Source organism: Branchiostoma belcheri, unplaced genomic scaffold, assembly GCF_001625305.1.
Source record: "Branchiostoma belcheri isolate BF01 breed outbred unplaced genomic scaffold, Haploidv18h27 scaffold48, whole genome shotgun sequence".
Taxonomy (NCBI): Eukaryota; Metazoa; Chordata; class Leptocardii; order Amphioxiformes; family Branchiostomatidae; genus Branchiostoma; species Branchiostoma belcheri.
Window position 1 is genome coordinate 2,391,764 of NW_017804109.1, and position 13,419 is coordinate 2,405,182.

At 43.7% G+C, this 13,419-nt stretch overlaps 1 protein-coding gene across 1 annotated transcript in view; it reads right to left on the reverse strand.

Annotated features, from left to right (window-relative positions):
- The window catches only part of LOC109479346 (zinc finger CCCH domain-containing protein 3-like), an 89,053-nt gene that overhangs the window by 53,036 nt on the left and 22,598 nt on the right, over window positions 1-13,419 (reverse strand). The gene's annotated exons all lie outside the window — the stretch shown is intronic.

Here is a 13,419-nt window from a genome sequence, read left to right on the forward strand (position 1 = left end):
ATCTATAAGACGAAACAATTATTTTTCACAGGTAGTTGAGAACTCCCCACAGCCCAGAACAGGCCTTGTCACAGACAGTACTATCTGTGTCCACACCTGCCTAGATCAGAGCCAGTGTGAAGACAGATGCCTGGCCTGTCTGGGGTATTGACTGGGATATTGACTGTGTACAGAAACTTGTCAAGAATCTTTATGACAAAACAACCGTTTTCCACAAAAAGTCCCCACAGTCTAGAACAAAGGCCTTGTCCCTGACAGTAACTGTCTCCTGCCCAGTTCAGAGCCTGTGTGAAGACAGATGCCTGGCCTGTCCGGGATATTGACTGGGATATTGACTGCCATGTTCACTAAGCCGTCAGGATTGTCCCGGCCCGTGTTCCATGTTCCTGCTGTTGTAGGGAACTATTAAAACCATCCTTCTACTTCAGGAGCTGCAGGGTGGGACACCAATCTTACATGCTGCTGGGGGGGGGGGGGCATGTTGGGTACAACAAGCATAGAGAGATATTGAACCAGAAAACCACACAAAACACAAAACTAGAACTAACTGTTGCTGGAAACTACTAAAACCATCCTTCTACTTCAACTGCTGCAGAGTGGGACACCAATCTCACCTGCAGCTTTGGGGGGGGTGTTGTAAGTTAGGACATTGGTAACATGCTGGAGTATGAAAAGCACTGCGAAATGCTGAACTAGGAAAGCAGCCAGAAATATAGAACTAGAAAAGTGACCAAAGATGTTCCACTGGAAAAGGCATCAAGAGATGCTGACTGAAGTAGAAATAAACCCTTGAGTCTCTGTCACTAACGGTGAAGGAAATGTTAGGCATGTAGTCATACAAATGAACTTGCCATCAATTGACTCTAAGCTTTCACAATTCATTGTTTTGGATTGTCAGAGAAACAAGTTACTATATTAGACTGGCCTGTTGGTAGAAAGTACCTGTTCAGGAGTGAGAATTTCCAACTCCACAGGAAACACTGCGTCATTAATCTAAGGAAAGAACAGACCAGTTTTCACATGACTGTTCCACCCCTCACTAACAACAGCCGTTTCAGCACCACAGACAGACCAGATGTACTCATGTCTAAACTACTAGTAACACTGTGTAAAGACTGCTTAATTCATCAATCCTAAGGTAAGAACAGACCAGTTTTCACATGACTGCTCCACCCCTCACTAACAGCATTCATTTCAGCACCACACACAGACCCAATGTACTCATGAACTGGACATTCAGGATTCCTCACAGACCACAGGAAGAATAGCTACTGTCATCTACATGTATGCTAAATGTGAATCCTAATGAAGCCAAAGTCAAATATGTAAAATACTTGGGTTTCATTGATGATGAAAAAAATACTTTTATGTTCTATCAAAGAATAATTAAGAAATCCACTGTACTTGAAACTGAACATGTTAGCAGTAGGAGTAAAAACATGTTTCAGGCCACAGACTTGCAACAAAGAAAACAACAACTTCTGCTTGATTAGAATATCTCAATCTACCAGATATTTTACTACTTTTTATGAAGTCATTATAATCCATAAACTCCTTTATCACACTCCAAAATTCCGGGCAAAAACATGACACGGTCGGTCGGTTCATCGTATCAGACCTGGAGTGGACGTTTTGTCATCGCCGCAGGTCAAACGTTCCTCAGCTGTGACTGTGCCTTATCTGTAAGTCCTTATCACAACCGGGCTAGCGCCGTGGTCAGTGGACAGAGACTGGTCAGGAACCAGCGAGCCTGGGTCATTACGGTTGCTGAGGTATTGATACATATAATGTTGACAGGAACACTTAGAGGGAAATGCAATATGTGTGATGATCTGGTTTTCGCTCACAAAAGAAAAACTGCCTCCTGTTGTAACAATAATGATGGATACTATTTACACTACTATAATAATTATTGATAAACCATGTGTTTACATATAGGGGGAAATGTAACATGTGTGATGATAATCTTTTTATGGTTTTAGATCACAAAAAAACTCCCACTTGTGACAAGAATGACAGAAGCTTAGCATGAAAGTTCATCTGTCTCAAAAATTTGGGGTAAGTCCCAATTCATTGTAGTTAGTGTTGGAAGTTAAAGCTTAGTTTTTATTTCATAATGACAGAAGCTATTTGCACTATGAAAGGGTTGAACATTCCAGGATAATCCTGTGAGAAAAGCACAGACAACAGTGGATCACAAAGTCATGTTGTCAGGACATTGACCTTTTCAGTCAACATGTAAAACAAATGTCTGAAGTTTAGGTTAATGACCCATGTGACAAGAATGACAGAACCTACAAAATCTACAGTATATGAAAGGGTTAAACATCCCAGGAAAATATCAGGAAAGTACAGTATACAGAGGATCACAACATCCATGTAAAACACATGTTTGAAGTTTATGGACATGGAGAGATATTGAACCAGAAAACACACAAAAAAAAAACCCAACAAAACTAGAAGTAACTTGCGGGGACTAAATGTAATGTGAGGATTATCTGTAGTTGGAAACCACAACAGTAGACCGCCATTTCCGGTAGATCTCCAAGCCAACAGCTTTGTAACCCTTAACAAGCCTTACACCAGTTCCTGTCCACCTTAAAAAGACCATAAGCTGGCCGTAAGACAAAAATGAATAGAGTTAATCCCAAGTCAAGCCTGAGATCTGATCTGTTGGACAGTTGTGGGTTTATATCAGGGTGGATATCTTTATGTGACCATAACAACCCCCCCACGCCCGAGTGGACCTGTCCCCCCGGGTGGGTCGTACCACCTCAGGTGTGACCTGATAACACCTGCCGAGCCGATGGTTCGGCCCATTTAGCCCGGGAAGGCGGTTATCTTGATGTTGGAGTGGTCAGTGCGATGGATCTGCCGCGGATGGGCAGGCCCGTACCCGTGGGTCAGGCCCAGCGTCACGGCGCCGCGGGTTTCCACGGCGATCCCGCGGCCAGATAGACGCGCCCGCGCCCTCAAGTCCTGCCTGTTTACCAGATGTGACAGTTTATCTGTCAGGCGGAATCGGGGGGATCTGGAAATCACCAACTGGAAACCCCACGTTTTCCCTCAACCACTGATAACCACTGACTGAAAAACTCCCGTTTTCCCAGAGATACTGATAGTGACCAGTGTTTCTGACTCCAGGGAGAGAAGTCCATGAAAATCACCAACTGGAAACCCCACGTTTTCCCACAACCACTGATAACCACTGACTGAAAAACTCACACTTTCCCAGAGATACTGATAGTGACCAGTGTTTCTGACTCCAGGGAGAGAAGTCCATGAAAATCACCAACTGGAAACCCACAGTTTTCCCAGAGATACTGATAGCCACTGACTAGAAACCTCCCATTTTCCCAGAGTGACTGAAACCACTGACTGGAAACCTCATGTTATTACATCTAACTCCAGGGATAGGAGCCCATGAAAATTATGGAATGGAAACCTCCAGTTTTCCCAGAGCCACTGATAACCACCAACTGGAAACCTAACATCTCACTACGGTCACTGATAGTGTCCACAATGTCCATTGGATCTGACTTCAGGGACAAAAGCCCATGCAAGCTACTAACTGGAAAACCTGCATCTGCCCACAACAACTGATAACCACTGACTGGAAACTTCCCACATCTCAACACAACCACAGATAGAGATAGTGTCCAGTAGATCTGACTGCAGGGATGGAAGCTACATGTAGCACACCCTCAGGCTGCTCTGGGCTGGCAGGATCACATTCTGTTATTCTCAGGCCAGGTTTTATTAGATCACTATCCCATCCATGTTCGACATGTATAACTCTTCTTTATATGCTGATAACAGCAATGATGTCTACGTACTCCAGTCACTTGCTCTGCAAATGTCAAGGACTTCTCAGGCTATTACCCGAATCAAACACTATCCAGCAATCACCAACATGTATCAAAAAGCTTCTGATGAACAAGTTTAGTACATGTACTTATGATCCCAGTATCATAATGCACAAATCGAATGTACAACAAAACATTTTCTCTAGAGCCCAAAAGGCTGCTGACTAAAGATTGCAAAAGGTTGTTGAAGAAAGGCCTTCTGTGACTCATACTTGGTAATCAAAACTGTGTTTGAATCCAGAAGAGTAGAAACCAACTGCACATTCTGTGTGAGGCTGATTGATGATGCTTGCAATTACATCTCTACAAACAGCAACTGTTAGAGCCTTAAACTTTTTCACACTTTGAGACTTGTACTTTCTTCGACTTTTGGTCAATCTAAATGATCAAAAACAATTTTTATTGATGATGGACTCCTCCTAATGTTAGTAAATTTTAATCTGGGAGCTACTTTCTTCACTGATATGATTTTACGAGAGAAAACATTCCAACTTTTGTTCAATAAAACCTTGACTGACAAAACCACAACTGTCAGACAATCGTATCCTTCTGTTATCATCTGCCATTTCCTGATGTAGGACCAGGTCTGTCTGTAGTGGACATGCTGTAACTGTGATCAGGGGTGATAGTAGGTTTGTACAGGACATGATGTAACTATGATCAAGGCTGATAGCAGGCCCTACTGTAGGCATCAGGGCTGGTATCAGACCAGTCCTACACCCATCCAGGCCGATATCAGGGCAGTTCTGCTTGTTTAACCAGCAGACAGACGTTATCGCTCCCCGATCTCCCTGCTGTGGAGTTTGACAAGAGGAAATTGGTTGTGCAGCAGTCTGGTGTTTTCATCTGAGGTGACGTTCCTCTGGAGGTTCTGTTGGAGTCTCACCAGGGCTTGGATCGTTCTCATTGAGGTCCCAGATTCAAGTCCTGACATGCTACTGATCTTGTGCGCTTGGGAAAGGCACTTTACACCACTTTCCTCACTTAACTCAAGCGAAAATGAGAATTGTCCTTTACTTTATTTACTGTCCTGTATTTGTTTCTATGTGCGGGACACAACACCAGCAACAGCTGCCCGTGTCCCACTTGTATTATTACAGAACTGTACAATTTCAATAAATCAAATCAAATCATTAAAATGTACAGAATAACGGAGGTTACAATATCACCCTTTGGCTTGTTTTCTCCGAAAAGATCTACTGTTAGTAACAGTTTTTAGCTTTTTCTTTTAGGAGCAAGGGAGCATAAGTAAGGACATAAGTGAGGTCCGTGATTTGGCTAATATCTAGCCGTAAAGAGTGGCCACAGCATTTTGCACATTTAAATGAGAACGAGCCCTTTACCCACCAGACCTTCTGGACAGGGGAAGTTAGTGAAGGTTTGGGAGAAGTTGAGAGAGACTGGTTGATAATTATTACTTACATACAACACATCACAATCATACCATTGCAGCCTTACATGGCTGAATTGGGGCATGATACACATTAATATTTATCAGGAATGGTTCAGCAACTTGACGATAAAACCTGGTAAAATGCTTTTCTTAAACCTAGACGTCCTGCAGCGAAACTGCATGAAGTTGTCCTTTGATCTCAGTTCTCTGCCATGTACATTGTAGGCATCCACGTTTAGGAGGTAACCAACTAGAGAAATTTGTGTGATTAAGCTTTGCTGAAGCTGCAGGTTACGATGCAGTACATGTGATGGACTTTACAGACTCCTCACACTGCTGTCATTCACGGACATCAAGATATGCAAAGTCCTCTTAAACATCTGGACATGCAGGAAGTAGCTTTGATGATTTTGCTGTTTTTCAGTGTATCTTTGTTTTCCCACACACACTTCTTTTGCAACTTTTCCCACACAGATTTCCTTGTCCGCTTACAATAATACTAATAGCAATCAGCATCTATGAGAAAGAGTATGGGAAGGTCAAACACACACCATTTACTCTGAACAGTGGATTTTCCTTACATATTTGACAGGAATGAGCACTCAGCCAACTTCCATGTACAACACAAGAATTGCCTGAACTTCATACACGTGCATGCCATGTAAAATAAAACATACTGTACTCAGTACAGTGTAGAACTTACTTACAGCATTCTGTATGCGTTAGTTTTAGTGAGGATGTCTTGTGTTTGACGCTGTTCGTTTGTTGACAGATCTTTATTAATGAGGCATTAACGAAGGGGAAATGTCTTCATACAGGTGCCATACTCTGTATCTGTTTCGGTATAGCCGGTATACCGTCCTTCGGTCTAACACACCAGCTTCAACTCAGTACTATAGAACAGCATTCTGTATGCGTTAGTGAGGATGTCTTGTCTTTGACGCTGTTCGTTTGTTGACAGATCTTTATTAATGAGGCGTTAACGAGCGGGGAAGTGTTCACGGCTGCTGCCCTGCTGTAAGTAAACCTGCGCCCAGCGCCCATCCGTCTCTGTAAGCGGTGCCGGCGATAAAAGCGCGAGTTTGTCACCGCTGACATTTTAAACGTGCCGGCAGCCCCTAATCTCCCCCAGCCCCGCAAACCTGCGCTAATCTGCCGACACTTCCGGTCCCGCTGATGTCGGCAGATTCCGCTGCGCAACCGATGTCAGCCTGACAGGTTTGATTACTGGTGGGGGACGGTAACAGCAGGGGCGACAGGCAGGACCCATGGTTATAACTCTGACTGGCATCTTCTCATAGCAGGGACTGGAACACACAAATGCCTACAGGTAAACACACCTGTGTAGTAGTAGGCAATTGTCAGTCTTACCTGTGTATGTATACAGGTAAACCTGCTCAGCATCAGGCTGACAGGTTTCATTACTGGTGGGGGAGGGTATCAGTAGGGGCGACAGTTAACCCACGACGGGACAGGTTGTTACTGACTGGCATGTCATAATGACACACCTGTACACTAACACAGATGTATTTACCTGTACCTGTACTAGTACAGGCAAAGCAGCTTAGTAAAATACAGGTAAAACTGTTCAGCGTCAGCCTGACAGGTTCGATTACTGGTGGGGACAGTATCAGTAGGGGCGACAGTTAAACCACGGGACTGGTTATTACTGACAGGCATGTCATAATGACATACCTAGTATACAGGTAAAGCAGCTTAGTACAGGTACAGGTACACACACCTGTGTTAGCGTGCAGGTAAGACTGCTCAGAGTCAGCCTGACAGGTTCGACAGGGACAGTATCACAGGGGTGACAGGCAGGACCCAGGGGACTGGTTATTACTGACTGGCATCTCCTTATAGCAGGGACTGAAACACACCTGCCTACTACACAGGTAAACATACATGTACCTGTGTTAGTGTGCAGGTAAACCTGCTCAGCATCAGGCCAACAGGTTCCATTACTGGTGGGGACGGTATCAGTAGGGGAGACAGTTAAACCACGGGACTGGTTATTACTGACAGGCATGTCATGATAACACACCTAACACACCTAGTGTACAGGTAAAGCAGCTTTAGTGCAGGTACAGGTAAACACACCTGCATGCTCAGTACAGGTGAGGACCCAGGGGACTGGTTGTTATTGACAGGCATCTCTTTATAGCAGGGACTGAAACACACCTGCCTACTATACAGGTAAATACACCTGTGTAAGTGTACAGGTAAAGCTGCACAGTACAGGTAAGGACCCACGGGATGTCTTATTACACTGATAGGCTCCATATACATTTACCAGGGACTGGAGCATTCAGAACCTTCTCCCGACCACCAAACAACCAAGGTTGGTGGTACATGTAACCGGGTAGCAGTCTGGCCAGATTTAGGCCATGCAGTCAAACAGCAGCCTATATGTACCTCACCAAACACCAGCCAACCTCAGCTGAACTTACACCTGACCTACTCCTAACCATAATTATTTATGGTTGTGAGGAGTACAGCAGTGTTTGGGAGGCTATATTCGGCTATGTGTGACAGCAGCTTAAATAATTATGACGACTCAGACTGAACAAATGACTTCGGAACGAACACGAGGATGCGGCAAAGTCTTTAAGAACAGCAGAAGTCTTCAATAAAAACACAAAGATACAAAGCCAAGCAGAAGTGGTAACACAAACAGAATTGTGACAGTGGCTAACTGTCCCAGGGCGAGGGAAGTCCAGTGCAGACGTTGACCTGTCATGACCTGTCATGTCCCGTCAAACTTGCAGGAGGGACAATAAAGCGACAGTGATGGCTCCTGGCAGGTTGCCACCGGATACGGGCGCTCCGACACGGAACATAAACCTGTCGTTTCCGTGACGACGGCCGATCATCGCGACATCGCTATCAATCACCACAATAATCCCGACCATCTCCGCATCGATTCTACTCTTCTAGGCAATAATTTCCCACAATCAGATGGTCACACAGATCCATAAGATATAAAAACATGTCAAGCGGACAAGTCTGTCAAAACTGCGATAAACACCAATCAAAATATGACAGTAAAACTTTAACTACCACATGCACGGCCTCAACGTGGTGGGGAAAAGAGAACGAACCCCGATCTTTTGTTTAAACTTTTGTGTAACACTTAGTGGTAGCAACCTCTCAAATTCTGGTCTTTTTTACAAGGACTATATCTTGATGTTTCTTTAGTTTCTAAGACTTTTACCTTCTTCAAGTTTGGTGTATTGACCTCACAAAACTTTTCTCAAACTTTTTTGTCTGGTCACAGTTTTAAATTCTGTTTGATCAATATTGATTGCAGATCGAGTTTGTAAACAACTGCAACAGGTTAGGGTTAACCTACATTGACTTGTTGCTACACAATGTAGGCTACCAGTGCCGACTACCAGTTGTAAGTTTCTTTGTAGCAGTAAGACGTCCTACGATATGACAGGTTGGGTGTAGCAGAAAGGTTTGTTACCAGTTAGTGTGGTGACTTGTTGCCTGAGTAACTGTTACATGTAGTGTGGCGAGTTGTTACCAGTGTGTGCAGTGCAGTATTACACAATCAATGATGTCCTATGATAATTATGACAGGTTGAGTCCTGTAACCCTGGAAACTGTGTTGTGCAGTGCTGTAAGACTGGTTGACTGAGTAAGTGTGGCGAGTTGTGCAGTGCAGTTGTACCACATGTCCTATGCTATGACAGGTTGAGCCTCTGGAAGCTGTAAGACTTGTTGCCTGAGTTAGTGTGGTGCATAACACAAGTCCTAAGATATGACAGGCAGATTCCAGTGACCCTGGGTGCCGTGCCCATCCATGTATCACATGTTGACAACCGGAAGCTGTATTGTGACTATTATAAGTCTTGTTGCCTGAGTTGTTGCCAGGTTGTACAGTACAGTTACTGTAACACATATTGTATGATGTCCTATGCTATGACAGTTTGAATCCAGTGACCCTGGGTTCTGTGCCCACCCATGTATCACATGTTGACGCCTGCAATACTTCACGCCGGATCCGGCTGGTCTGCCTGCACGCTCCATCGATCACGCGGCGCGGCCTGGCAGTGCGGCCGGCTCGTTAGCGCGCCGGGCGGGGGTAACCGGGTGGACCGGGGGCCGGTTAGCCGCGCGGCCAACACGCCGGACCATGCATCACATGGTGACCACAGCAATACTTCACTGCACGTTACATGTCTGCCTGCCATGGCCGGGCTACGGGACATTAATCAGCAACGGGCAACAGGACAGTTATATACAACAGTCACTCAGGCAGCAAATATGTACAATAAAAGTCATGTACTAGTACAGATTCTGATATGCTATAACCCTTCCCAAATCTGACACTATACTGAAGAAAACTGGGCAGCTGGATGGGGACAGACAGTTATATACAGTCACTCGGGCATAACATAGGCACAAAACTGGCTATAACCTTGCCAAAATCATACACTGAAAAGCTGCCACCTCCAAACGCATTGATGAAAGTAGGGGCAACAGGCAGTCAGCTTTCCCTTTATCTTTTCAACTATTGTTACAGCATGGTTACAACATATGATCTGGTCCTGGTCATTGACCTTATTTGTTTGGAATGGAAGAAGAAAAAGAGGAAGAAATTGAGCAAAAACAATATGTTTTCCTTCGGTTAACAGACTGAAATGGGAACAGAAGGACACCGGACCCCTGCTAGTAGAGTCCCACTACAGAGACATCAGAAACGCACACAGCCAGCAATAACCCTGCTCGACTTGCTGGACAGACACCCAGGACAGGTGTGTGGGGTCTGGGGAGGCAGGTGGGGAAAATTGATATTGACAGACGGGGACACCGCGGCTGTCAGCGTCCATCAAACCCTGATATTCCTCCTCATCTCCGGGGAAACGGACGCAAGGATGTCGTTTTTAATCCTCCTCCTGCCGCTCAGAACTGACGCGGACCACAGGACGGGGTTCCTCTGAGATATGACATGGCCTGTCACGGACTGTAGGCAGGACTCACACAACCTGGGCTTGTTTACCAATTATGTAGGAAAGAGTCTCAACTGTACAAGAGTTCAGCGAGAACTCAGACTGTTGAGCCAACTCTTCAAAAGTTGTGTCAATAAAGTGTCCTTACTTGTGGTAGAAGTTAGTCTGGTTAAAAATTAAAATTCACCTGCTGGTAACAAAAATACATGTATAAGCCACTTGCTGAACCTCATCAAAATACATGAAGACATTTACTGTACGCATGTACATTTGTACACTATCATCAATGTGCATGTGACAACATTCATGCCAATGTTGTCCTAGTTGTTATGGCTGGACACACATATACACCATTCTGCTCTACTGCAAGTCAGACCAAGTGAGGACAACAGTTGTCTCTAACTGGTTGGGTTATCAAGACCTTTCCTTAAAAAATCTCTTAATTCTTTTATCAAAGTGCTAAATGAACCTAGAACTTTATTCTGTTGAAGAGAGAAGATATTATCAACTTTAAGTAACAAAATGTCTTTGATGTCTTTGAAACAGAGGTGTAGTCTTAGCTTATCCTGTATATGGTTCGTTAATTTGCATTCCCCACAGAGAAAGCTATCATGGCAGCCGACACTGATTAATGTTTAATGAAACCTTCATATTTCATCTCCGGTGGAACAGCTGCCAAAAGTCATCACATCGCATACTCACCAGTACTGACAAATTAACTCACATTTACAGAAGAAGAACTTTATTGCACGACAATCGTACATGGTACAATGTATGGTAACAACTATTGAACATAGTACAGAAAAGAAAGAAAAGGGTATACTATAGAATGGAAATTAACTCCTAATTACTAAACAGCAAGAGCTAAATACAGTATAAAATCCAGTAGGGCTAATCTTCTAGCTTATGTTTTTAATGTCTTCTCTTCAAGAGAATAAAGTTTTTGACACATTTACATGTAGCACAAGTCTTGATAAAAGAATTAAGATACCTTCATAATCCAACCAGCTAGGAGACAATGTACACTACAACAGCAGCACACTGAGGCCACACTAAGAAAGATGTTTTACAGACATAGTTTGGACACTTTCTAAGGAAGACAAAAGAACTGCCCAAAAGAACCAGCACTGCAAGAAACAACTCCAAGTGCAACTCCTGACAAATTCAAGCCCATTGATCATGATCAGCCCCATCCATCCATATCAAAACAGACTGGGAATCAAACTTAAAAAAGAAAGGAGTTTCGACAATTTGATTCTAGGAAAGACAAAGTGACTAGAAAAGCACCTCAATGTGAAAGTTATAGACAAGAAGTCACTCCATTTCTCAATCAAAAGACAGAAACAAAAGGAAATGGAAACAGAAGGATGATTTCCAACAAATCTGCTCTGCCGACAGTTTCAGGAAGACAGACCAAGTTGCCAGCAGCCTGCATGGTGAGGAGTACTTCTAGTAAGTTACTGCATGTGGAAGTTGACAAGTTAAATGTGAAGTATCTCCATTTCTCAAGCAGGGACAAAAGCAGACTGAAATGGAAACAGAAGGAAAATTTCTGCTCAGCCGACAGTTTCAGAGGAAGACAGACCAAGTTGCCAGCAGCCTGCACTGTGAGAAGTTAGTTACTCCGTGTGGAAGTTGACAAGTTAAATCCGTGTCCATTTGTCAGCCGATCGACCCCCGCTGTGTTTATTACACCTGCTGGTGTCGCCCGCTTCAAAGGACGTCGGCAGCCGACAATGTCTGGATCCATCACGGACTGGTCAATACCAGGCAACTTTTCTTACATTAACCAATGTTTTACAGTTTAAAAAATCACTCAACTGGTCAATACTACAGCAACTATGGACATTAAACAACCTTCTTACATTAACCAACGTTTTTACAGTTTCAAAAAACAAAACATCCATAACTTCCCCCAATGTCTGGAACATCTACAGTCGACAATGTCTGGATCCATCACAGGACTGGTCAATACTACAGCAACTAGGGACATTAAACAACGTTTTTACAATAACTAACGTTTTTACAGTTTCAAAAAACATCCAAATTAACTTCTGCAGCCGACAATGTCTGGATCCATCACAGGATTGGTCAATACTACAGCAACTAGGGACATTAAACAACGTTTTTACAATAACTAACGTTTTTACAGTTTCAAAAAACATCTAAATTAACTTCTGCAGCCGACAATGTCTGGATCCATCATGGGACTGGTCAATACTACAGCAACTAGGGACATTAACCAACCTTTTTGCATTAACCAAATTTCTTGCAGTTTAAAAAATCTTCACTGAGTTTTGTCTTTCTAACATGAACCAACGTTTGATGGACAGTGTCATGGAGTTTCCTCTTACAATGTTTTCACTTCGTCAAGCTCTACAAAACCATCACTAGACAGGGTCAATAACAGGCAGCTTTTCTTACGTCAACCAATGTTTTCATAGTTTAAAAAATCACTGAACAGGGTCAATACTACAGGAATGGGACTATGGACACGGGAGAAGAGGCTTTTCTCTTTCTTACACGAACCAACATTTTTACAGAAACTGACAGTTTACAAGTCAACATAAAACTATGATGTTTGATATTTTTTGGCTGACACACTACACTACTGACGTTAAGAAAAAACAACTCTGTCCACAAGTCCTTCACTAGTGCACTTTTTTTCACACAATTTCAGTCTTTCAATTTCAATTTCATTCATCAAATCATTACAAACCCCCAGCCTAATTCTCACCCGATCATTAAATATCAAACATCATAAAACTCTAATGAGCTGCAGACATTAAAAACACATTTATTCCACTTCCACAAACTGAATCCGATGTTTTCAGAACCAAATTTGACGGCGGATAAAAAGCTTAGTTCTCGTCGCCGAGAAAAATGGGCACTTAGCGCGGCGTCGTAACTCTGCTAATGTCGTCAATAAGAGTTGGTACTTTCAAGTCGCTGTTCGGTTCTTTGTTCCGTGGCAGGACCAGGTGCGAGCCGCGACGTTAGCAGAAGTGGCAGGAGGCATAAAGGAGCCGCCGCGTATTTCTCCATGGATTTCCCGTTAATGCGTATGAACGACGCGGCGTGGGAAGAGAAATCGCCGGACCAAACGTGACGAAGCTGCTGCCATCCGAGCCGTTCTGTACCCAATAAACACGCCCGGCGCAAACGCTCGGACACGCAGCAGACAAGTCGCGACATTCCTCAC